This window comes from Lissotriton helveticus, chromosome 4_1, assembly GCF_964261635.1.
Source record: "Lissotriton helveticus chromosome 4_1, aLisHel1.1, whole genome shotgun sequence".
Lineage (NCBI taxonomy): Eukaryota > Metazoa > Chordata > Amphibia > Caudata > Salamandridae > Lissotriton > Lissotriton helveticus.
The window spans coordinates 1,708,823,877-1,708,849,459 of NC_136063.1; positions in this window are offsets into that span (position 1 = coordinate 1,708,823,877).

Consider the following 25,583-nt stretch of genomic DNA (forward strand, 5'->3'; position numbering starts at 1 on the left):
GCCGAGAGGGTCAGGATGTTTCTACCCTGCCCCCTTTCCTTATATTTCAATTTTGTTTTACTGTTTTCTTGTGACTTGGTTCTACAGAGGCACAAGATGGCTGCCAACACTTCCTGGTTTGGAGTGTTGACAAACAGTTGACATCCAATCAACATGCAGCTCATGCTCGTAATTGTGCGGTTTTCGGTACACTTACTGTACGCGTAGGGGGGGCTGAAAACATATATATTTTTTAAAACTATTTAAAAAATCCCGAGGGGGTGGCAGTCCCCGGGGCTGCGGGGAGAGGCCGTAAGCCCCCCCGCATACTTCAAAATAGAACCCCGGGGTGTGGCGTTCCCTGGGGCTCGGGAGACCTTACAAGCCCCCCATTATGGAACAAAAATTGCCCCCGGGATTTGGCCCCCCTGGGAGCTAATTAAGAATAAAATGGACTTCTAGTCTTTTTTCCTTTTCCACCGCGTATGAGTACCATACGCGTACTCCGCGATTTTTTATTTAAAAAAAAGAATTGGGGGCCTAAAGATCCATGTAGGACCCCCTGAGCAGGCCTAGAACGTCAGGATGTTTCTACGCTGCCCCCTTTCCTTTTTTTTCAACTTTGTTTTACTGTTTTCTTAAGATGGCTTCCAACACTTTCTGGTTTGGAGTGTTGACAGACAGTTGACATCCAATCAGCATGCAGCTCGCGCTTGTAATTGTACGGACTTCCGTACGCTTGCAGTACTTCATCTCTAGATATCACTATGATTTGAACTACTGAACGGATTTACACCATTTAACAAAAAGCACAATCTGCGAACTGAACTCTACCTCTCTGCCAAATTTGGTGTAATTCCGTTCAGCCGTTCGGGCTGTAGCCCTGGCTAAAGTTCCCTATGGAAAATCGCATTTGAAAAACACGTTTTGGGACCCCCTTTTTTCTCAGCCCCCACTTGACTCATAAAAGCATAGGTTTTTGGGGTGTTAGCTGGACATTTCACTCGTACAAAACCATTGAAATTCCTCCGTTATAGTTAGTTCTACTAACTATAACTTGCGCGCCCGCAATCCACTGCTGATGATGACACATATTACATCATTCATGACATGGTCATTCAGTGACATCACTGATGACATCACTGATGACATCTGAAATGACATCACTGATGATATCATCCAGTGAATGTGGTTTGGTTCGATATTTAAATATGTATATTATATATTTAGCAATCTACATTGAGGAATGAGTGGATATATAAATATCTAGATGGAGGACTTAGTAGCAGTGTGATTAACTGCTTAAGTGACTAATTTATAGTGTCTTACTAAATATATTAGATAGTGACTAAACTGTGTGAATATCTGTATCCCTCTGTCAGATGTTGTGTAAACTGCTGCATCAGTTGATTACTAGCTACATAAAGTATATATTAGATATTGATTAGTTAGGTAAGTATTTGTATGGGACAGTGAATATGTGTGTGGTTGGGTGGGAGGTGCGTGACTGTGCAAAGATGTATGAATAGTTTATTCACTAGGTATATGAGGTTAAGAGTGCATGTGGAAACAGTTGCTTGGGTGAGTGAGTATGTTTATGACTGTGTTGACGAGCAAATATATCGCTTAGTGATACATGTGCAACGAAGTAGAAACAATAAAAGGCAGTGTATGAGACAGGTGTTGTATATAAAAAACTATACATAAGAGTCAGTGATTGTGTAAATGACTGTATGGATGACTATACTTATAATAGTGATTTTATAAGATACATAAAGTAGTGTTTGTATAAGTGTGTAGCTGAGTAAATGTAAGTGTGATCAATAGTTTACATAAGTGAGTAGCATGACTGCATAAGTGAGCAGGATGTGTGCTGGTGTGTCAATGTCGATATAGGTGTATAAGTGCATTTGATAGTGTTCTATTGATTTTTAACATCGTGTATCAGTCAATTTATAGATGAGTATTTTGATGTGTGTGTAGACCTAGGAATCACTGAGTGGGTTTTTAGAAACTTGTATTGGTGTGTCAATGGTTTACAAAATGGGACTTTGTATTTTATACTGAGTGATTAAAGGTTATCCTGCTGTGTGATGGCGTGTATCAGATTGTCACGTGGATGATGTCATCAGTGATGTCACTTGAGATGTCATCAGTGATGTCATCAGTGATGTCACTTACCATGTCATCAGTGATGTAATATGTGACATCATCAGCAGTGGATTGCGGGTGCGCAAATTATAGTTAGTAGAACTAACTATAACAGGGGAATTTCAATGGTTTTGTACGAGTGAAAAGTCCACCTAACTATAACACCCCTGAAACTTATGTTTTTTTTTCAGTGAATTTCTAAGGTTTTTTAAATGCTAATTCCTAAATATAACATGTCTGAAACCTATGGTTTTTTCAGTGAATTTCAAAGGTTTTTTGAATGACAATTCTTAAATGCAATAATAGTTATATATATTTTTTATACTGATTTTCTACATGTTTTATAACTATTTATTTTTACATATTTTATCTTTTAAATTACATTATATCTTTTTAATGTAAATGAAAAAATAAATTAAAATATTGAAAATCAAATATTGTTTTTTTTGTTTTATATTTTTATTTTAATATCTTTTATTATTTTCTTTATTGTTTTTTTCCCCAAATTTTTTGGGGAGTTGCGTACTCAAAGCGTACCTCTCTCGATCACTGCGCGCAACCTAGCCGCCATTTTAGGAATTTTGAGAAGGATGCGCGTAGGGTGTGCAATGAGTGTGTATTTTCATGCACGATCGCTATGCGACCGGTACTCGACTCCAGGCGCATTCACCACACATGCGCATTACTTTACGCGACGCTCACGCACTTCCGCGTGATTTCATATACGTATTCAACGCGGTGGGTACGCTACACTCGCAAATTTTTTTAATGTCTAAACTAATTTATAGGTATATGTATTTAATATACATTTTAGGACAATACATTTTCTAAGTTAATCATAAAAATAATATATTTTTTCTTTTAATAAATTTACATTACTTTTAAATGCAATTTCTCAAAGTCGCGTTGGGTGTGTGCTGCCTGTGCACAGGGTGCACTGACCCCATGAAAAAACCTGAAAAAACAGATTAGATTGGTTCATACCATTTCCCATTGTAACTATTGAAGGACCCCACGCATTTCAGTCATTCTTCTTAGAGCTTCTTTGAAGACACATCTCTCAGCTGAGAAAAACTTTTTCGGATCATTTATTTTGTGCTATTTGACAAATTTAGGAGACAATGACTTCAGGACAGCAGCCACCACAAGATTCTGACCATTCTTCAGAGGAAGAATTTGTGGCTGAACCTCCACGTCCACATGGGTGGTGTGAACGTTTTTTACGTTCCCAGAAGGACAAAAAAAGGGGAATGCCACGAAAGTTACCTGTAAAATTTGTGAAAGGGTTCTTTCCAGAGGCAGTGCCAATCAGAAGTATTCCTGCGGTACTGCCAGTATGTACAAACATCTCAAGACTCTTCACCCTGTGAATCTGGTTCGGGAGGAGTGCAGGAGACTACTAGACAACCCTCCACCTGCAGTGCCTAGTACTTCTGGCACTTCCTCATCACCAGCACGTGCGGACATACGTCCAGAATACGTCCAGAATTTGCTTATCTCAAGATGTAGTGCATCAGGTGCAACCAACTTCTCTGCTATGGAGAGCAGTCTGTGGACCTAGTCTGTATAGCGCAACAAAATCATTGCTGTTAGACTTTTTTTTTCTGGGAACGGCTGTTAATTCCTGAAGTTGACAGTTTTTTATGTTCCTTTTTTCTTTTTTCTTTTTTCTTTTGAAAAACAACAAAAAAATACGAAAATTGTTCAAAAAACGAAAAAAAAATATTAAACAAAAAACAAAAAAAAAAAGTTATTTTCAGAACTAACTTCTCTGGTTAAAGAAGGAGCTTTATTTGTATGATATTGTGTGAATATTTGGTCGAATATATGCGTAGTGCATAATTGACTTGAAAGAATGCATTAGTAGTGTATGATGAATGTATATGTGCAGAACTATAAGGATGTTCTGCAGCATGATACCGTAAGCTCTTTAGCGGCAGTGTGCTGTGGTACTTCCGAAGCACAGGTATGCAACATATGTACATAAATATGTTGCAAGTCAATGCTTCCCTCTGCACTGTTGCTTAAACTGCAGCCATGCAGTGACACAGGCACCCTTGCACCATGGTGCAATGATATCTGTGTCATGCGGAGTTTGTTTTTGTGCAGGAAGACACATCTTCCTGCACAAAAACAATCAGTGAAGGCATTTTTCTCCTTCGATGTATGCTGTGCAATGCAGCATTCATTGAAAGAGAAAAAATAAGGAGAAATGAAAACAATTATGCTTGTTGTGCCTTGCTACACCAACTGGAGGATGGTGCAGCATTCACACACATGTCCAGATTTATGATTTCTGATAAATCTGGAGATGTGTCTTGTTCTATGAGTGTTGTGTGCAAACACCCACAGCAACAACTATAGAACGCTCCTTCAATGCAAAGTGGTGCTTATTTACATGGAGAAGAAAAGCTACATAGAGTACCTTTACCTCTACTTGTAAATATGAAAGAGTGTCTTGCGCCATCACTATGTTAGAAAAAGTGACATATTGTTGGTACAGGATGCTTCAAAATTTGCCCAATAAGTGCTTACGTATTGGCAGACTGTTACAATAAGAACATATTGCTAGTTGATTGATTGAAAAATTGCATGACAGCTGACAGATGGTAAGCACAAAGTTATCTCTCCAAAGATGCTCAAAGAAGAATGATTGAAATGGTTGCGGTCCTTCAATAGGTACAATGGGAAATGTTATGAACCAATCAAATCTTTTTTTTTCAGGTCACAAGGGATCCTATGACAGAGAGATTCCAAAACTACATAGGTATAAACTGGGTATTTTGAAGAGTGTATTAATACTTTGTAGCTTTGTGCAGATCTGCATGCATAGTATATAAAGAAATTGACTTGTACTAGGGTTATTGGCTAGGCCAATCCTTAAGTATATGACTAATAACTAGAGTAATTTCAGTACTGCAAAGAGAGTACAAGATACATTTAAAAGTACTTAGATTTTGGCAAAGTGATAGGACATGTTTATAGAGTGGTGAAGGGAGGGGATGGGGCCTGATGTGACATGTGCAAACACACTCTGTGACGTATTATATTTTTTACAACACAACATAATTTTAACATTATATGCATTATTTTCTTTGCCTTTTTTGCTGTTCTCAGAATATATTGAATTTCACTACAAACAGTGATTTCAATGTTACTCATCACATAACAGCGGGCAAAAAAAAAAAAATCCATAAGATTGTTTAAAAAAAAAAAAAAAAGTGTGTCTAAAATATTTTTTAAATACTCAACTATTTCTGAACATTCCATAAAAACTACACCGTCAATAACATACCATATAATACAAATGACACATATACAAAATACTTCCTTCTTAGAGAATTTTCTTACTTGAATATGAAAGAACTCAAATAATAATGCCATGAACAATTATTTTTAATTTTTATACACTTTAAATGATGTTCTTTAAAAATATATGCTGTGAAAATGTGCTAGAAAAAGTCCTTAATTGAAATGTATACCTTTCCTCTAGGCCAAATGGTATTCTTGAAATCCTTTATACTGAAATTGTCCAATAGCAATTATATTCATACTTTTTAACATATTCCTCATAAGCTGACTTATCTTCTTAAAACATTGACTTTAAAAATATTAGATACAAATTTGGTAATTCGCTAGGCAAACGTTGTTTGAAAACCATTTGAGCATCATTACAATATGTCCATTGCTACTGCTACAAAAGTTCTTCCTGATATTAATACTTGACTTGCTACAAAATGTTTAAATACAGTTTCCAATTTTCTTCCATCAGCTGTACATTATTGTATCATTAAAATAATATATTGTCCGTATCTTCGTATAAATAATGTTGATAACATTTCTGATTTGCAATGGCTACACTCCATGTTTTGATTTGCTGCTTTATATAGTTTGTTGAAAGACACTGTTTTACAGTCCGGTAATGTCAAATATATAAATCTTTCAGTATCCATGTTACTGCTATATGTAAACATACAGTTTTCACATTGATGTACCCATTTATAACGAAGGCCAAAAAGATTTTCAATTTCTATTACTTTATTTTCCAATACAGCAAGCATATACATTAGAAATTCCTGAGCATCTTGTTTGATATTCTGTGTAAATTGTGTAAAACCAGAACATGTATCCAAAAGATTACGAATATCAGAAACGCTTTGCATTTTATTTTTATCAGTTCTCAATTCTTTATAAATACAATGCAACAAGGAACACAATCTTTTATCATGATTCTCCATAATTTGCTGTTGCAAACTTTCTAGAAAAAAAACAACACTGACCACTACATTAGCATGGCAGTTGATACCTGAACTATTTTCAAACTGATAACCAACAATCTCTTCAATAGTGTCCTTTTTCTTTTTGCTTGCAATCTCAAAATTACCTTGATTTTTTTCCTTCCCTATAACTTCACTACAGATATTCTCATATCTTCTTTTTGGACCTACTACACGCTTTTCAAATACAGGATATTGACCTAAATTGGGAGAATTCGCTCTTTTTAACCTATTATACTCTTTTACACAGTTTGCTTCTGCAGTAATCTTTGTCTCATCAAAATCAATCAAAAAAAAAACAGAAAAAAGTTCTGACTCAGGACAAAGCAACAAATGCCATACCCTCTTTAAACATGGTGCTTCCAATGTTCACCTAAGCAATGTCTACACTTAGTCCTTGAGATCTATGAACAGTCACTGCATATGCCAGAGAAAGTGGAAACTGTTTACTATGGACATATAAATCTTTAACAAGCAAAAAACGAACTGAACAATGACCAATTTATTTTACTTCTTCGATTTGATCAAATTCGATTTTTAAAAATTTAATTCCAGCTCTATTTTGTTAATTAACAGAATCAACAACTTTACCCATTGCTCCATTTACTAAACCATTTTCTACATCCACATTACGCCTTAAAGTTACCCGACAGTTTACACATACATATAGATTCTTTTCTAAACCAGCAGTTTTAGATATCAATTTTTCCAAAGAATCCCATTTTGTTTTCAATTTTTCCATCAAAATAATATTGATTCCTTCATGCTCTATTTTATCAATGGCTTCCAATTTTATTATTTCTTCATTTTCTAGGTTCAGAAGTTGTTAATTGAATATAGAACACTCGCGCAGTGTTGGCATTAAGCAGATTCTAGATTTATTTTCTGCAATTTTCATATATATTTTCTCAGGAACTATATTTTCATTTGGGAAAAAATTCGAAAGTAGTCAACTTTGCAAAGCTTGTTTGCCATGTTCTGTCATTACTCCAATTCTTATATCTTGAAGAATAGTTCCATAGTCAACATAATTTGCCTGTCGCATATTTGTAATGAGTTCTTTGTATTCAAAATATGACCAAATGTTAACGTTTCCAGCACTTCCCAAAGACTTTCTGGTTTCTTCATGCACAAGTGTTTTAAATACTGGTTGTCCTTTTACGGGAGTAAGTTGCAGTAGATCTCCAAAAACTGACATGCTTTCCTCCAAATAAGACATCGTACTCTGTTTTAAGAATTTGCTGCATCCTTAAATGCACAAAAGAAAGCATTAAGTTTGAGACCATGCTTACCTCATCAATAATTAGAAGTTTCATTTTCTTTAGCACTCTTGAAATTTCATGACAAGCTTTTCCAGATAGCTTGTAATATTCCAATTTGTTTTCATGGTAGCATAAGTAAACAATGCAATGTAATTCCTTTAATGTTGTGTGCTGCGAAGTGCAAACCCAGTTGGAGCAGTTACAACACAAGACAAATGTGAGTCTGTTTTTTTTCTGTAGATAACTGGTCAAAACTTCACTTAGGAAACTTTTTCCTGTTCTAGCTTGACCACTGACATACATTTGGATAGGCTGAAATGATGTGCATGTGCATCCTTTCTTTTCATGAAGAAATACATGGTCAATCTGTTGTTTCGCTTGCTGATATATATCTTTATGTTCAACATTTAGTTGTTCTTCCAAATTTCCTAAGTCCATAATATCTTCTTGAACTTGATGCATTGCTGTTTCCACTTCATTCATGGTGATTGCCGCTTTGTTTTCAAGAGTTGGTTGTCCTAGTGGATCTTGACTCAGTGGAGCAGAAATGTGACTGTCTTGAGAACTGTCTCTAGCAATCTCAGCTTCAATAGTAGCTTCTTGATCAATTTCATTGTTCAACATTTTCAGATAATTTGCAAAAAACAGTACATTCTATGGTATCTTTCAAGCATTGAAGGAATCTTCATAGCTCTGAAAATCTCCAAGTAATTTCAATTCTGTACGCCACGGTTTGAACAGTTGCAAAAGTGCTAAATAGTATAATTCCCTTTTATCAGCAGTGTCACAACTCAGTCATCTGTGATTAATCGGAACCAATCACTGCATATTTTCCATTATTTATTTTTTCTGTAGTATTCCGTTTAAAAGTGTACTTTTGCAGCACTTCATAGAGACATATGTTCTCAAGATGCTGACTTCTATTTGGATAATATGTGTCCAACATGTTTATTTTGACAATATCTGAACATACCGGATCTTTTTCTGCTAAATATTCCATTTCTTGTATAGATTTAAGTACTCGATTTCACGTTGCAGCAAGACCTAGACTCACACAAATAATTTTTACTAGATTTTGAGTATAAACTTGCAGATTTTAACCGTTCTGAGCATTCATACGCTCCCATTTCTCGGTGGGATAACATCTTCAAACTGAAACTGTATAATTTCTTACTAAGACTCTTCTCATGAGAAATTTCTTCCCACATTTCTTTCAATTCCGTCCTTTCTTATTTTGTAATATAAGATGTCACATACCGGGCAACAGCAATGGAATTATCCGCAACATACTGAATATCCATATTAGCATTCCACATTGAGAGAATAACCGGATTTTAATCATTTATGTATTTTGATTCTTCACTTCTTCTCAAATTGTATGTATTTTTTTTTTAGATTTCTAGTAATGGTATGTCTCATAGCTGACATAAAACTGTTTACTATTCCTTTGGATATTACAGGACGTGAAAACCCAAAACATTTGATATAAAACTTTTCCTTAGACTTGTACTTTCGTCTACAGAAATTTACGTAAATCATCCCAAGCATATTCAGCAGAGCTTAGGGTAAGGAACCACGTAGAAGTCCCTAAGTTCCTTAGCATACATTTAAGTTCTCCATGACGACGGTACCAACACTCATTATTACCACGCTGACATCCCATCAAATTAATCAGCTGAGATTCTAAATGATCATCTCTCTGATGTACCTTATCCATAAATTCCTTTGCTGAAACATTTTGAAGATGTACTCCTGTTTTCAATATGTGGTTGACTGCATATGAAAGTCCAGACAAGTCAATCTAAAAAAAAAGATGAAATATATATGGTACATTGTCGAAATCTTGGATCTTCTGCATACAATCTTGTTGTCTGTTATTCAGATGCAGGAATCTGCACTGATCATTCATCATATCGTCCACCTTTTCCTGTTGGGAACAAATGCGGAAAACAACAAGCGTCCGAATTTTTTCCCATACACTCATGGGACTTCCCTTTGCTTTTTCCATTTGGAATAATTCAATAGTATTCCCCATCACTTCTTTTGAATGAAGTGGATGTACACTATAATGTTCATAGATTTCTTCACTTTGGGACATGCCCACTTTTTCAATTTGACCACTTGACATTTCTGTATCATCTCCTAAAAGTATTTCTTCTTCTCCCACATACACATTTTTATAGTACTCATTGTTTTTTGTCAGATACAATGTTGCCTTTTGCACTTTCCTAACATCTACTATTTCTTGCCAGATGTTCTACTCTTAGTAGGAACACCATTAACTAGAATAACTAGTGGTTCATTTTCTACATTCTCTACACCAATAGTTTCAATATATTTCTTTAAATCTAGAGATAAATATACAACTCTTCCTTTTTATCCTCTCTGTAAATCTGTAGGAGGCAATTTACCTGTTTTAGGCTCCATACGAACAATAGCCTGAAATGGGTGCATACATTGAATCAGAATAGACTCATACATATTTAAATCTATCAGTTCTGGAGGAATAGTCACCAACTCTAGATTATTATGGACAGCTCTAGCGGGCATTTTACTCTCATCTAATTTGTTATAACAATATTTACAAATACGCTGATCAGTACCCAAACAAAACAATTCTCTACCAACAAATAAAGTTGCAAATTCCTTCCACTTATCATTATTTTCTTTTTCACTTTTTAAATACAGATCAACACTTCTACTCTGATTTTAATAGTGAGTTTGCTGACAAAAAATACAAGTATAATTTGGCCTTTCACCTGAAATCACCTTAAACTGTGTAATTTGTTCTTCAACATTTTTTCTAGTAGTATGTTCCACATTCTCTTCAACATTTTCTTCTATTAATATTAATGTGTCAGTTTTTGCAATCTCTTGTTCAGGTCCAAAGTAACAAAACTCAATTTCATCACAAACCTTCTTCACATCTGGTACTGACCCAAGCAAAAGAAAACTGGTCAACTCATTTAACATTAGTGCTGGACTTTTTGCATTATACAATCTTCTGACTAACTTCTACGTTCGAGAATGATGTACTGCTAACATCCTGAAATGATGAAAAACACTTTGACATACTTTTCTAGAAAGACAAGCCAGAGAATGATCTTGCAAACCAGTATTTTTTCTCACTCTGCAAGGATCTAGTCCTTGCAACATCTTAATCTTTTGTTTAACACTTTTTTACTATATTGTTGTAAGAAATTGCGTAAAATATCAATAGATCCTGTTGTATACTACAAGTACTACTGCAATCCCAAGTATACACTGGGGCTTTAGGACATCTCCCTGGGACTTCATCCGCTGTCATTTCTTCTACATTTCTGGGAAGTATCTCCTCTTTATCAATTGGACAACCAGTACTAACCTCATAAGCTCGACCACTGGTATCAACTGCATGGAATAAATTATTGGTCTGAAAGTAACTCTCTTCATTAAGGAAAGGCTCTGAACTTGAACTGTGTTTCCATTCACCCAAAAGAAATCACAAAAATTAGTTCTGTTAATTACTCTTTTCTTCTTACTTTTAGCCTTCAAAAAATGGATTGGTTTATCTAGTGATCGAATTCTGTTTAAAACTAAAATGAATAATTTTCTTTACAATTCAAAAGCCTTCTCTACAATAAGTTGTATTTCCTTCTTTTTATAAAACGCTGCTCTTTTTTTGTATTTCTTCACATATTTTATCAAATTAGAAACAACTCTATTGTAAAACATTTTTTTTCTAATTTCGGCATACTGACTTTTTCTCCTTTTATCATACATATTGTGTTTTGAATGTGATTTCCTTTCATGTACATTTCTTTCCTTATTATATTGTTTAGTTGTTGAAGCATTCTTTGAGCTTTCATCAATGTGCACATTGTTTGTAGGCTTTGAAAGTTTTTTGATAAATTGTTTGGTCCTCTACCCCAGAACACTTATTGTTACACTTGTTGGTCATCCAAAAATTGTTGTGGAAGTTCCTTCAAATAATTGTCCTTTTTCTGTCCTTTTCCCTTGCTTGATTTTTCAGGCATGATGAGTTTTTTTTTAATGATGATAAATAATATCTGTAAAAAATAAATATATATAAATGTATTTTAATACATTTATAAATTATACTTTTCTATTACTATACAAACACATTGTATGTAAAAAGCATTTAACCACTTTCTTTTGTGATCACTAATTGAAATTGTAATTGAAGGTGTAAAGATAAGTGTGTAGGTGATTAGAGGTCTGCATGTGTAATGAACAAGGGTTTGTACCAGTGTTTGTGTTAAGCCCTGAGACATTGTATGAGTACTTAGGCACTGACTGAATGATTAGAGTCCTGTAAGGAGAATGTCTGGATGAATGTATAAGTGTTTGGGTTTTGGTGCAGTGTTTGGATTAGTACATGATTCTAGATGACTGACTGGAGGAGTGCATAGAGAGTGACAGGGTGTTTGCTGGAGTGTATAGGTACTGCCTGAGTAATTGAAGATGTGAAACACAAGTGTGTAGGTGGCTAGACGACTACATGCGTAGTGGACAGGAGTTTGTATATGTGTATGTGTTAAGGCCTAACTCACAGTGTGAGTACTTGGGTACCAAAACACTGATTAGAGTACCACAAGGAGAATGCCTGGGTGAATTTATAAGCGGTTGGGTTTCGGCACAGTGAATGGATTAGTACATGGTGCTGAATGGATCACTAGAGGAGTGCAAGGGCATTGACAAGCTGTTTGCTGGAGTGTATGGATACTGACTAGGGAAATGAAGGTGTGAAAAATAAATGTGTACGTGCTTAGAGGACTGCATGCATATTGGACAGAGGTTTGTAGTACTCCATGTTGTAAGGCCTGAATTACTGCATGAATAATTGAATACTGCCTGAATGATTAGAGTACTGCAAGGAGAGTGCCTGGTTGAATTTATAAGTGGTTCAGTTTTGGCGCAGTGAATGGATTAGTACATGGTGCTGAATGATTCACTACAGGAGTGCAAGGGGAGTGACAGGGTGTTTGCTGGAGTGTAAGGATACTACCTGGGGAAATGAAGGTGTAAAAGATAAGTGTGTACGTGGTTAGGGGACTGCATGTATATTGAACAGAGATTTGTAGGAGTCCATGTGCTAAGGCCTGGATCACTGCATGAGTACTGACTGAATTATTAGAGTACTGCAAGGAGAATGACTGGGTGAATTTATAAGCGGTTAAGTTTTGGCACAGTACATTGTGCCGAATGGGTCACTAGAGGAATGCAAGGATATTGACAGGGTGTTTGCTGGAGTGTATGGCTACAGCCTGGGGAAATTAATGTGTATAAGATAAGTGTAAAGGTGGTTAAAAGACAGCTTGCATATTGGACAAAGGTCTGTAGCACTCCATGTTGTAAGACCTGTATAACGGCATGAATACTTGGGTACTGACTGTATGATTAGAGTACTGCAAGGAAAATGCCTGGGTGAATTTAGAAGCGGTTGGGTTTTGGCGCAGTGAATGGAGAAGTACATGGAGCTGAATGTGCCACTAAAGCAGTGCAAGGGGAGTAACAGGGTATTTGCAGGAGTGTATGGATACTTACTGGGGAATTGAAGGCCTGAAACACAAGTGTGTAGGTGGTTATAGGACTATATGCATAGTAGATAGGAGTTTGAAGCAGTCCATGTGCTAAGGCCTAAGGATCACTGCATGAGGAGTTGCATAATGACTGAATTATTAAAGTACTACAAGGAGAGAAACTGCCTGAATCTATAAGTGGTTGTGTTTCGGTGCAGTGAATGGATTAGTACATAGTGCTGAAAGGGTCACTAGAGGAGTGCAAAGTGAGTAGCAGGGTGTTTTCAGGAGTGGAAGGACATTGACTAGGGAATCAAAGGCCTGAAAGACAAGTGTGTAGGTGGTTAGAGGACTACATGCATAGTTAATAGCAGTGTATGTGATAAGGCTCTGAATCACTGCATGAGTACTTGAGTACTGACTGAATGATTAGAGTACTACAAACAGAAACACTGGGTGAATTTATAAGTGGTTGGGTTTTGGCGCAGTGAACGGATTAGTACATGGTGCTGAATGGGTCACTAGAGAAATGCAAGGGGTAAAATAGATTTTAAAAAAGTTATGTGTCAGCAAAGACATGAAGTAACCAAATGCTTCTCTCACAATGGTTGCCCAAATGCACACACACTCACAGTGTGATTCTAGACAAGCAACACTATTCCTTGGACTTTAGCAAAACAGACTCACTAGTCTGGTAGGGATAAGGTGACTACACACATTCTACATATTTCACGACTGCACTCTAGTGTGAATGCCTGACTCATTCTGTGAATGCATAGGCAATGACTGGCTTCTAATACTACTAAAGCTTGACAACATGATAGATTTTTAAACAATTATGTGTCAGCAAAGACATGAAGTAATCAAATGCTTCTCTCACAGTGGTTGCCTAAATGCAGACAGACTCACAGTGTGATTCTAGACAAGCAACACTATTCCTTGAACTTTAGCAAAACAGACTCACTAGTCTGGAAGGGATAAGGTGACTGCACACATTCCACATATTTCACTACTGCACTCTAGTGTGAATGCCTGACTCATTCTGTGAATGCATAATGAATGACTGGTTTCAAATACTACTAAAACATGACACTATGATAGATTTTTAAACAATTATGTGTCAGCAAAGACATGAAGTAACCAAATGCTTCTCTCTCAATGGTTGCCCAAATGCACTCACACTCACAGTGTGATTCTAGACAAGCAACACTATTCCTTGGACTTTAGCAAAACAGACTCACTAGTCCGGTAGGGATAAGGTGACTGCACACATTTTACATATTTCACTACTGCACTCTAGTGTGAATGCCTCACTCATTCTGCGAATGCATAAGCAATGACTGGCTTCCGTTCTACTAAAACTTGACAACAGGATAGGTTTTTAAGCAGTTATGTGTCAGCAAAGACATAAAGTTACCAAATGCTTCTCTCACAATGGTTGCCCAAAATGCAGACAGACTCACAGTGAAATTTTAGACAAGCAACACTATTCCTTGGTCGTTACCAAAACAGACTCACTAGTCTGGAAGGGGTAAGGTGACTGCACACATTCAACATATTTCACTACTGCACTCTAGTGTGAATGCCTGACTCATTCTGCGGAAGCATAAGCAATGACTGGCTTCTACTACTACTAAAACTTGACAACATGATAGATTTTTAAACAATTATTTGTCAGCAAAGACATGAAGTAACCAAATGCTTCACTCACAGTGGTTGCCTAAATGCAGACAGACTCACAGTGTGATTCTAGACAAGCAAGACTATTCCTTGGACTTTAGCAAAACAGACTCACTAGTCTGGAAGGGATAAGGTGACTGCACACATTCTACATATTTCACTACTGCACTCTAGTGTGAATGCCTGACTCATTCTGCGAATGCATAAGCAATGACTGGCTTCTAATACTACTAAAACTTGACAACATGATAGATTTTTAAACAGTTATGTGTCAGCAAAGACATGAAGTAACCAAATGCTTCTCTCTCAATTGTTGCCCAAATGCAGACCGACTCACAGTGTGATTCAAGACAAGCAGCACTATTCCCTGCACTCTAGCAGGAGAAACCCATTAGTTTTATTAAAAACAAAGGTACCACAAACACCACCTCACAAACTAATAACTCACCTTTCAAACTGATTTGTAGATTAAGAAGTATCTCAATCACACACCAGATTTTCTTATACGGAATGTCTGTAGTGCACTGCTCAGCAAAACCAAAAACTGGCAAACTATCCCTCTCATTCTGCACACAATTACATGTAAATATCAAATCACATTAATCCGACATTAATTCAAAAGCTAACATACATTTCAACCCTTTCCAATAGATTTAACTTTTAACCCTACCCCCATTCTGCTTAACGCCTGTTACCATAGTAACATAGTTAACCCTGGGCGTTGAACTACGCTCCGTTCGCGGACTTTGCAAATTTTAGGCAACTACGCACTTCGCTGCGAGCGCGAAGTTGTCGACTACTTCACAATCTACAGCGTAGCGTAGTAGTTTTTCTTGCTCGTGCGCTCAATAGCATTCTCGCGGGCGCGGTAATGACTTACCGTGGTTCTGCCTAGCAAAAAAATGGTTAGGGGTTCTGCCCACTTAACCTTCCCGTACCTGAGCAGGAGACATCCAAGGATGAGAAAGTAGCAACACGGGGTACCGAAGGGATCAATCCAATTTTAATTTTCAAGCAAGAGACAATTAATTATCTTGTGAATAACAAATTAAACATTAAGAAAAAATATATGTTAATTCATCTACACACATATGAGCGGACATCAAGGGAGGCACAACAACCAACAGTCTATATACAGAACTTCACATATATATCATATACAAATATACACAACATTTACAATATCAACAAACAATTATTGTACCCTAAACACAAGCAATATATAAAAATATATATACACCAATTCAAGTAAGTGCCTCCTCTTAATTTACAATGGAGTGCACGACAAAGTGGTAGTCCCAAAAGCAAAGCACCAGGGGTTTAGATCATCAACCCAGTCTATATTTGTATTGGAGCACATCAGAAAAAAATGAATTTTTTTTTAATTTGTAACAGGGGACTCCATTCGAAGCAAAAGGTGTCGACACAGTCGCGGTCGCGTTTCAGCCAGATGATATAGGCTTCATCAGGACATGGGTACTCTATTCCTCAGGGCCCAGACAAAATTCTCGGGCCGGTGTCGGCGGTAAGTGCACGACACCACCCACAGGGGGGTGGGGCGGGAATCGTTTTCTAAGTCCAGTACAGAAAATTCTACCTTATATATACAATGAGTCCACTCAGATAAGGGTAATGTGGAACAGGCGTGGCTCAAATCACACGTTCTTTCTCAGTTCTTCGGGTAGCACGGCGACACGACCAAACAATGTTCACCGCAGCGTAGATCACACCACCAGGAAGTTACCTTGGTTCTGCGTTCGCTTTCTCGCTTTTCTCTCCCGGTCGCGTTCGCTTCGATGTTTGAAATCCGGCCGCACAATCCCATGCGACTATGAGAACGCGATAATGTCATTTGGACGCGCAAACATGTCATTAGGACGCGCGATCCTCCTTGCAGCGCCATGGTGGTAAGATCGCGTTTCCGAACACGCAGAAACTGCAATCTGGCACAGAATATCTCTCGAGCATGTTAAAATCTTCTCAAAAATGTTCATTTAACCCCTCAGATTGTGACTTGGCTGTATATTTTGGGCTAGGAGTCCTCTTTTTGTTTCTACTCATTTTTTCAAGAGAAAGGAAGTGCCCCTGAGTCTCCAACTTCCTGTTCCTATCCATCAGGCTCCTCCCAGTGCTTTGTTCATGTGGTGTTCACTTTCATTTGGATTTGGAGCTGGAAGGATCACTCTTTGTGTATGTCTGCTGCATTATAGCATTTAATTGGATTTATTGAGGAATTTTGGATTTGAACTTTTCTTTTACAAGTAAGTTTGAGAATTGAGAATTGGTGTACTGTAAATATTTGTTTGGTTTGGGTTTTTTTAACTACAGTTTTCTGTGCTTCTCAATCTTTCTTAAAAATTATTATTGAGGGAGGCCTGTACTTTCATTAGGGGCCAAGTTGTATGTGTTTGAAATTTCATCCAGTAAGCCTAGAGGTACCCAAGGGTCCACCCATGTTTCTGTGGTGTCTGTAAAACATCATGGATGGCATTGGAATTAATTGCATACTCTGTTGTAGTGGAATTTAATTTATTTTTAGTAAAATGAGGTAACCCTAGTAGTTCATGTAGTTAGTGTAGGCCTGCTTGAGTTCATTTACTTTCTGTGGGTGGCTTGGCCAGGTGGTTGTGGCCATTTTGTGTTTGTAGCCACTGTGTTTTTGCCATAGGCCTCCAAGCTTGTGGCCTACTCTGCCAGTAGGCCCAAGGGTACTACTAGAGTCCTCATCATGGGTGCATGAAAGTTGTTCAACTGTTATTGGGGTGTTTAAGTTGTAAGTGTAACATCATGTAGGTTATGGATGGCTTTGGATTGATTAGCAAAATGTGTTTTTGGTGTTGAATTGCAGGTTTTGGGTGTGTGTTGAATAATATGGCCTTTTCTGCGCACTAGGTAATCCTATAATTCAGCTCGCGTAGTTTTGGTAACTTTGCACAGTGCTACAATGCGACCTTACAGTTTTTGTCTTCTTTGCGCGCTCAATGTGCATGCTCGGGAACGCGATAACGACGTTTTGTACAGTTCGCGCTGCCGAACACGCCAAATTTGCATTCTCGCGAGCAATATCTCTCGAGTTGCCTAAAACCTTCCCGAAAATGTAGATGCTGTTCATTTTGCTAAAGAAACTCCTCAGGTTGTCATTTGCTTGTAGTTTTTGGAGCATGGACCACTTACTGTTTCTGTCATCTCTGTACTTTGTTGTTTGAGGGTGGCCTGGCCATGTGGGCGGCTTGGCGGCCATTTTGTCAAGCCAAGCATTGTCCTTTTGCCATAGGAATGTATTGTCTGTCTTCTCTTTCTTTTCATGTTTTTGGGGGTGGCCAGGCCATGTGGGGGCGGCCATTTTGTGTGACCTTCCATCGTGCTTTCGTTTTTTTGCCGCAGGCCTACAAACATGTGATTTTTTCAGCCAGTAGGCCTAGAGTCCCAGAGGCAGTCAGCGGGGATGCTTGATGTAGCGGTTTCCATTTTGTCTGTTGAATTTAACATCATTTAGGGCATGGGTGGCAATGCATTGAATTTTCAAATGTGGTGTTTGGGGTGTAGTTAACTGTTTGGGTGTAAACTGTAAATGCCTTTGTTGTTTGTGTTGTTGTGTAACTTTCAAACCTTCCAGCCATGGGGATTTTCTTTTTTGCATTAAGCTGTGATGTGTAACAAGCATCCTCCTTTTTCTGGCCATATAGGGAGGGATATAGGCCTGCTTGAGTTTATTGTTTTCTGGCCTTTACCCATGTACCTGTGATGAGAGTGCCCATGTGGAGCTGTGGTGGTAGTAGTAGTGTGCTGTTTTGTTTTTGACAAATTGGCCTGTGTCTTGCCATTGTTCCTGTTGGCTTACTACTGTTCACATCCCCATTGCTATCTGCTGCAGGTCACTGATGCTGCATCCATCCGACATGATGCACAAATTAAGGATAAACAAGTTCCACTTCCACTACATTTGCATTTTAGTTCTTTGCTATTCTTACTCTTACTGGGTGTACTAATACTTCTAGTAGTAATTAAAATTAAAGCTAACAAAAATCCACATTCGACTGATGTTGTTCTGCCTTCTTTTCTTGTAGGTGCACAAAAGACTGAAGAGGAGGTGTCTGTCATCATTAATCGCCTGTTCTACTGCCAGACTGACGTCGTTCTGTCTGTACTACGTCACGTGTGGTGTGACTAACCTGACCAGACATCATTCTCAGCAACTTGTGCAACTGAGTGCTGCTGCTGACATCTGAAGAAGATGGGCCCAAAGAAAGCAGGTACCAGGTCCTCCAAGACCAAGAAAGTTGCTGAGAAGAAGAAGGAAGAACAGAAGAAGGAAGTGACACTTAAGTCCGGTGTTGACCCGAAAAGCTTTTTTGGGAAAAAAAAGTACACCTGCAGCAGCAGTGACCGGGGTCCAAGCTGGGGCCAGCACCTCCGCATCAGTGGGCCCAAGCCACCAACCCAGGCCCAAGCAGATGAGTGGGGAAGAGGTAGCCAGCCTAATGGTGGAAAGCAGTGATACTGAGCCTGACCTGAACTTATCGCTATCTCAAAGTAGTACACATTCCACGCAAGAGGGAACACAGCAGAAAAGTCTTGAACAACAACCACCGCCCGCAATAGTAGATGTTCAACCTGAGCCACCGCCCGCAATAGTAGTTGTTCAACAACCACCGCCCGCAATAGTAGATGCTCAACGAAAAGAACAACCACAACCACCGCCTGCAATAGTAGTTGTTCCACAACCACCACCCGCAATAGTAGATGTTCAACGAAAACAGCAACCACAACCACCGCCTGCAATAGTTGTTGTTCAAGAACCACCACCGGCAATAGTAGTTGTTGTTCCTCCCGAAGTCGGGGCAGTTCAGGAAATTGAGCCTGATGCAGAGCAAGAAGAGGCAGCACCTCATGCAGGAGATCTATTGTTTTTTAAATCCCCACCACGGAAAAGGAGGGTTAGTCCATCGAGTTCTTCGCCAAGCATCCCTTCTGATGATCTTGATCTCAATTGGGAGCCACAACAATCTGAGCATGAGAGGGAGAGACATCCCAAGAAGACCAGGCTAGGGAAAAGGAAGGTTCCGGGAAGCCTAGCACTTATGGAGTGCGATGTTGAACAGCCGGATAATGATGGTGATGACTAGTCAGACCCAGTCATCACAAGCATTACTCCTGGCCCTGAGGACATGGAGACCAACATTTTAACCCTTGCGAGAATGGCTGCGACTAGGGATGTAGCACGCATACCACCAACACAGGCCACACCAAAACTACCTCCAGCTTCCATTTTTACATTTGCACAGAGCCGGCAGCGTCCTACATCCAGCACAAGTTCCACCTCAGTAGAAGTAGGTAGTGGTACTACTGCACAGCCACATAGTGAAATTCAACACACAACCTCCAGTTCATCTGGCATTGGAAGTGGCACCTCTAGCAGGAGACAAAAGTTAAGCTCCCCAGTGTGGGACTTCTTTACAGTTAGCGCAAATGAGGAGAACATTGCTATATGCTCCATTTGTCATTCCTCTGTTAGTCGTGGTAAGCTTGGTACAAACTATGGTACCGGAGGCCAAATGACCCATATGAGAAAACACCACGCAATCAAGTGGGAGGACCACCTACGTCTCATAAAAGCAGGAACCATTAATGTTGGTGGGGAAGCAGTAGAAGGTCCACGGGTCGAACAGGAAGAAGAGGGAGACATTCTATCTGGTAATGGTACACTAAGTACCCCTGTCCGACTCCCCAGCACTGCAGTGGTAGATACCACATCCTCCGCATCAGCAACATCTCAGTGGCACCAGAGTAAGAGTAACCCGGAGACACCAAGGAGTACGGGTGCGAAGTCTGCGACGCGAAGTACTGCATCAGGCATAACTGAAAGAAATACCAAGTAGCGTACCATTGTTAGCATGTTTAGGCAGGAGGGAAAGTACGAGCGCAACCACCCAGTAGCACGCTTGTACAATGCTAAGCTTGCTAAAATGTTAGCTCTGGACCTTCTCCCTTTTTCTTTTGTTGAAGTGGTGGGTTTCCTGGAATTTGTGACAACCCTCTGCCCAAAATGGAATGTTCCCAGCCGCTACTATTTTGCCAGAGTTGCTGTTCCAGCACTACACCACGACGTGCTGCTATTGCTTGGAAAAGCCTTGCAGCAGAGTGCTGTGCATAGTATCCACCTGACAACAGACATGTGGACCAGTTGCCAAGCCACTGATTACATGTGCATCACTGCACTCTGGATCTCTTTTTCAGGTGTTAGAGACAAGATATCTACAGGCATTGATACTACTGAGATTTTTAATGATACTCGCAGACATGCTACTGTAGCCATGTTTGCTATGGAGAAATCGCTTACTGCTGCAAACATTTTGGATGAGTTCAACAGCAAGGTCTTTGAATGGCTGCAACCAAGAGGCCTCAACATTGGTTTTGTTGCCACCGACAATGGCAGTAATGTAGTTAAGGCCATGTAAGATGGTCACTATTTCAGGGTCCCGTGTTTGGCACACTGCATTAACATTGTGGTTCAAGACTTTCTGAAAAATGAAAGCAAAGTCAGCAACTTACTGACCATTTGCAGAAGAATCTGCACGCATTTCAATCATTCTTTTAAAGCCTGGAAGCAGCTACGGGTCATTCAACGTGAGTATAAAATGCCAGTCAAAGCACTCATCCAGGAGGTACAAACACGTTGGAACTCTACTTATTACATGCTTGATCGGCTGTTTGAGCAGTACATACCACTTAATGCTTATGTCATGACAATGTCAAGAAGATCAGGTGATCCAACTGTTATTAAAGCCATGACAGTTGAGATGTCGCAATGGGACCTCATTAAATGCCTGATAGAGATGCTACTTCCTTTTGAGGTCTTCACACGTGCAGTCAGCAGGGAGGACTGTACTATGGGCCAAGCTATCCCATTGTTGTACATGCTAGAGCAAGAGCTGAAGGAGGTGTCTGAAACATACGAAGGTGTTGAAGGAAAACTTGAAGCATGTCATTTGGCGAAGTCCTTAGCCGGCCGCTTATCTGAGAATACAAGGATTCAAAATAAGATTGTGTCACATCAACATTACATTACTGCCACAATTTTGGATCCACGGAACAAATTTTTTGTGAACAGTAATGCAGTAATTCCTTTTTCAGAAGGGGATGTATCCAAGTACAAAACTGTATTAGCCGAGGAAGCCACTGATTTAGAAAACGAACGGCTCTCAATTAGAGGCCTACCAGTGCCAGCCCAGGACAGTGCAAGTACTACTGAGCCTCCTACAGAGTCAAGTTCTTCTTCACAGCATGCGAGCAGTGCGTTTGCTTCCCAGCAGTCACCAACACAAACAATAACAACAACCGCACCAACAGGATCTGATTCATCAGACAAAAGTAAAAAAAATAGTGGCTTGGTTTCTGCAGAAAGGGATGGGTAAGTCCGTTGCTGTCGCAAAGCAAAAAGAGGACGAGCAAACCCGAGCACCAATGAACATTGAGCGGTTGGTCCAGGCCTATCTGGATGATACAACAGAGGTGTTCATGGAGCAAAGCCCATTGGTGTATTGGTATAGGACAAGAAAGCAATGGCCACTGCTCAGCAGGCTGGCGATAAAGTATCTAGCTTGTCCTGTTGCAAGTGTCTCTTCTGAGCAAGTTTTCAGTGCTGCTGGTGCCATTGTGACTGTGAATTGGACCAGTCTCTCGCCCAAAAGCGTGGAGAGGTTAACCATGATCAAAATGAATCAGCACTTCATACCACCAGACTACAAAATACGTGAATCAGAGCTGGAAGAGGAGAGCAAGTCAGAAGACATAACTAGTGGGTTACAGGACCTACTTCTGTCAGAAGAACCACCAGGGTTTGAGGACGAGCTCCTCTTCCCTGACAACTAGGCTTTGAAATTGTTACATTCTCCCTTCCTTTATTTCTCCCTTCCTTATTTGTGCGTATCTGTCTTTCTGACTCAAACTTCAAAACCAACACCATCTTCCTTTCTCTTTTAATTACCTATTGGAGTTGCACATCTGAGCATTTACTGTGCACTCCACTCATCAGAGTCCTGCTCCATCTTCCTGACTCACCCTAAATACATTTCCATCTTGCCATACATTGGATGGAGATGAACAATAGTGCAATCATGTAGCCTCTAACAGTCCCTCCATAACAAGTGAAACGTATGTGACTATAGCCATCTTCTGTTTTGTTTCCAATCTGAACTGTATCACTGTCTTAAGGCTACACCTCTGTCTGCAGGCATTCACAACTCTTCAATGTCAGAACTTGAGCAGGGCTCCAAAATTAAAGTAAACTCGTCATCACTTTCAGAAGACTCTGCTGCATCTATGATCTGACAGCCACAAACAAGAGAAAGACAGGTATATGAAATGAATGATGCCATACATTGCATTGGCTGATTGCTGACTCAGTGCAAATGTGCATGAAGTAGAAATATACTAGTAGTTTAACATAATAACAAAGTACTTGTGTCTCAAGTGATGGTCAATGTTTCCATGTTGTTTAATAATATGTATCCAATTGTACTCCTACTACTGCAAGTGCAGTCTGGACTTAATCGCAGTCACTCACTACAGACTGAGTTGCTGTTGGTGGTCTGTTGTAGAACACGTACACGTGCCACACCAGATGATGATGATGATGACCACCATACCATCTTTGCACGCTGTCAGTCAGTTTGATCAGAGATGATTGATGGAATATGTTCAGGAAGTGGAATACAAGGTAAACACACAACCAATCAACAAGAACCACAGCAGACCTAGGCTACATGTGTGTGCAGTGGTGGAATAGAATAGTGATATGATTGACTGACATTGGCGCATTGATTTAATCAGTTGTTTTGGAAAATGCTAGGTTGATGTATATAAAAACAAAGTGGAATCCACTGGGGCAGGTTGAGATGGTCCCTATAATGATGGGGAGCACTCAGTGTTGTTTAAATACCCCTCACACACCAACAGGCCCCTTGGTGTCATGCTTCATCATCGGGGTCTTCGCATCCCTCTACGGGTTGCGGCGTGCTGCGACCGACGACTACGTGGGAGCACTTTAGGTGGACTATGTGTGGTGTGTGTGGGGTAAAAGATGTATGTGAGTGGTGAGTTTAAAGTGGGTGAGGGTTAAAAAATACCTGGCTCGTGGGGTGGGAGAAAAACTTTATTCAGCCCACGGCTGGTATTGTTAAAAGGAGTGCAGAGAGAGGTTCTTGAGTGTATGATTAAGTACACGGCCCGGTGTTGTGGTGTGGCCCTATAACTGTTCTGTGCTGGCTCCTATCTTGTTGTTCTTTTCGATGACTGCTGTGCAACTAGAAGAGTAGAGTTAATCAATGTATCCAAGCAGCCTCAGTCTGAAAATCTTCTCGCTCACGAGTCTTGTCTTTTTTGCACTACACCGTAATTGATTTTTATGTTTTCATTCAGTTAACTTATTTTGTAATACCCCAGTTCTTCTTTCATCAACACTTACCGGCCAGCCTTTCACCCAGCGCTATCATACGTGGAGCAACAACTCACACTTACCTTACCAATCCTCCTCATCATCATCCAGCCAGAGGCGCCCAAGAATGATATAATCAGTCACAGTGTCCATGGAAGGGAGGACAAAGATGAATGACGAGATACAACTACACATTTGGCCCTGGATAATACATTAACTTTAGTATCATTTTCATATTTTTCTTTGATTCCTTTTTCCTCTTCATTTATTTTACGCTTGTGTTTGGTAATTGATTGTTCACTTAAACTATCTCTATCTATTTTCTTTGCTAGCTTTCAGCCCGCTACATCAGGTATTACGGTTTTTCAGAGGGCATACAGCCTAGGCAAAAGTCATATTCATATCATATATAAGAAATACTTCCTTTGAATTGTGTAGTAGTAGTTAAGTAATTACCACTTATTATTAACCATCAAGTTAATAATAAACCTTCATCATGCATCCATTTCGTTTTTCTTACTTGACTTTACATTTATTGGGTAGTTGTGGATCAGCAATCATTGTCTTCATTGTTTTGCTTTTGTTGTCTCCATGCATACTGTTTTTCTTTGTCAAACCTTTCCCCAAACCCCGTTCCCATCCATTCATCAAACCCTAACCCTCTTCCTGTGTGGTTTTATATTGAGGTATGATGTTACTACATTAAATCTACACCAACAATTGATCACACGCTTGCAGGGGCAGATGTGGTGAAAGTAACACTAATGAAATCAAATGTCAATGAGGCAGGGCGAGGATCTTCTTCTGCTTGCCCACCCAAGCTCACTTTATGTACTAGTGTACAAGGCAATTCATTTCCCAAAGTGACCCAAAGAATAAATGTAAATCATTGCTGGCATTGTTTGAATTTAATTTTAGAGCATTGAAGTTTACGATTTGTATTGTGTTTTAATGACTCCAACGCAACTACAGTTATCTTCTTGTACTTGGCACAGTCCCCGACACCATTGATTTCTTTGAGTTCGGTTAGCAGTTGAAATATTGTTTGTATTTTTTTGTCAGTATTATGTACTGTAATTTTCTACTTCTCCCACATTCTCTCTCAGGCAAATGACTGTCTCTTTGTTTTTGTTTGCCAATGCTAGTGCCAGTGTCTAGTCTACTACTACCATCACACAACCACGGCATATTTTCCGTTGTCTTGGGACACCGTGCAGCCCTTGCGGTGACAAACGTAATCATCATCAATCACAGGTAAGAAGAGAAGTTTGCTGGG